The following is a 2,970-nucleotide window of genomic DNA, read 5'->3' on the forward strand; positions in this document are numbered from 1 at the left end:
CATGTTGCATTGAGGGGGGCAGAAAACTTTGGAAAGGTGGCAAATAACAACAGCCAATGAAGGTCATTATACATGAGAGGATCAAAAATATACATTTCAAACAGTTTCATTAATGCTACTGTTGTTAATATTAAAACAGCAGCTCTTTTAGACGACGGGCTGTTTCAAATGCTAACATTAGCTTGCATGCATCAATAAAAAAATGTTGTGCCACATTGAACATATTGAGGCGGTGGTCATTACACATTGGGTCTGCTATGAAATCAAGGAATTATGGGATATCATTCCTTTTAACTATCTGGCGAATTGGAGTTTGGGCTTTGTCTATGTGTTTTGTTGTCTGGCTGTTTTTCTCTGTTCTGTTGTTTTATACTGTTGTTTCGTTCTGGACCATGAATGAATGAGAGGGAAAGGATGATTACGCCCCTTGTGTTATAGAACATTGTGGTTTAAAAAAATAAGAAGCCAGAGTTTATTATAATTGATCTCCAAGCCTCCTTATTCGTAGAATCACTACATTGGTGTCAGAAGTGGGATGATGGAGCAAGAAAGGCTGAAGAGAGAGTCAGCTCAATTACAGATGGTTCCAGCATCAGACGTGGAGACCGCCGGACCGGAAGCTGACATGAATTGACTTCATTTGGTTGGAACTGGAAGTAAGCCATTTCTTATGGGTGACGTCACATTCTCTCAGTCCAATTCTCTAATACACTCAATGTTCAAGACAGAGAGAAGTATATACAGATGCCATGAATAGACTCTCTCTTTTTAAAATTGAAAATATGTCATCTTCAGTTGGTATGGTGACACGATGTTCTCTATAAGAGGGTTTTCAGCCCTTTCCTGGCCAGCACAGATTTCTCATGAACTCTAAACTATGTCAGCTTTTAAATTGTGATGTGAGCAGGATCACACCATACATCTTTGTTGACATTCAAATAGCCTTGACTGGAACTCTTAACAGACCAAAGTGTTATCTCTTGCCAGCAGCACGTCAAGAGGAAGAATCTCAACAACATGCTTCCCACCAAATTTGTCCGTATCACTGAAAATGAAGGACAAATTAAGAATCAAATGTTCCGGTCGGATTTGCTTTACTCTGCATGAAAGTTATGAAAGATATAGAAGCCTGTGTGACTTGGAGCAGCCCAGTTACATCCCAGAGGAACAGGCATGCAGAGGGAAACAAATTACCCTTCTAAGATCAATAAACATCTGCTCCTCAAACAGTGCGTATCTGCTACTGCTGCTGCTGGGGACGTGAAGTGAGCTGAAATAGAAAATGGACACTAAATGAAATTCCACCCTTGAAGTTATAAATGAGAGGCTGCGTGAGAACAAGCGCAGAATCATAATGTGATATAGACAAAGTCATTGGAGGGAAGGAGAAAAAAAGAAGTCCTGGAGAGCTTTCTGGTCATCTGCCAATTTGAAAATAAAAACCTGCAACTCTTGGGAAGCTGGTGATGATTAAACGATGCTCTTTAGAGGACCTGAAAGTGTTCAAAAAAAGCCCCCACACCATATACAGCAACCAGTCTAACATACCGAACAGTGCAGATGCACCCTTTAACCTTTCTGACATGTTCTCAACACCTAAGGTCATAGCTGAACATGGTCAGAAAATGTTTTTAATAAACTTTTCTTGCCTTGTCTTGGTAAACTTGTACAAACAATGACCACATTTTCTGGATGTTAGTCGTGGCGGCCCATGAATCAAACTAACTAACAATCAGTTTTATTGATGTGTCAATTTTCATGAAAATGTTTAGAACACAAAGCTCTTCACAACCTCCAAATGCAATCAAAGACTAAATCAGAGAATATAAAACATCACAAATGAAAGAGAAAAAAACAAGATTTAAGTTATAATGAATTGAAACGCTGTTGTCTACTTTTCATTAAAATCAAAGAAAACACTGGAGATATTTTTTTTTATGTAAATAAATACAAAAAAATCTCCATCCTCCTACAGACACTCTCATCCATTAGCATTATCCACACTGTAGGGTAGGATTAGACTGGTTCAAATCCTATCTCTCTGTTCATTCAACTCTCCTCCACCTGTCCCAGCCTAACTCGTCCCTTTTGGCGTGCCCCAAGGCTCCATCCTTGGCCCCTTCCTTCTCATCACCTACCTCCTTCCTCTTGGAGACATCTTTCATTTGTTCAATATTCAGTTTCACTGTTGCAGAGGGTAAATGGTTTTATAAACTAAGCCAGGGCGACCCATCCCCTCTGGTGTTTGACTTACCTGGGTTTAGATTAATAATATATTAAAAGTGATGTTTGGCAGTGGAGCCACCATCAGTGTGTGAATGTGTGTTTGAATGTGTGTGTGACTGTAAAGCGCTATACAAGTATACGCCATTTACCATAGTAGCCCAAACCTATTCATTCACAGAAGCCTATTGATGTCATGTAAAATGGATTTCACTTTAAAAAATGTTTTATTCAATTTTACACAGACTAAATATTTTACATCTGACATTGAGGCCATCCAAATATTAAACTGAAGAGGGGGCTATGGGAAAAATGAAACACCCCACCTAAAAATTAAATGTGCAAATCAATGAAAAATTAAACTAAATTAAGCTTGCAAACATTTGTGAACAGAAGAATTCAGAGTTCACCTCTTTCTCTCCTGAAACGTAAAATGGTTTGGCCTTCACCAAAATCAAGATTCAAATCCTGTGTAACAACAGATTTCACAATGTAATTCAAGTGTGCAAAATACAAAGAAATGTCCAAAATTAATTTCCTCTGTTGGCTGCTTTTCCTTTGCTCCCCCTAGTGGCAGAATTACACATTCCGGTCATTTATTTACAGAACCAAAACTCACCACAGGAATGAGCTAGAAACTTGCTCCTTTTTTTTAACATCCTTATATATTTTTCTCTTCGTGACTGGGCCCGATTAAACCATTTAGCATGCCGGATACAGCCCATGGGCCGTATATTTGACACCCCT

This window comes from Oryzias melastigma, linkage group LG3, assembly GCF_002922805.2.
Source record: "Oryzias melastigma strain HK-1 linkage group LG3, ASM292280v2, whole genome shotgun sequence".
In the NCBI taxonomy this organism is placed as follows: domain Eukaryota; kingdom Metazoa; phylum Chordata; class Actinopteri; order Beloniformes; family Adrianichthyidae; genus Oryzias; species Oryzias melastigma.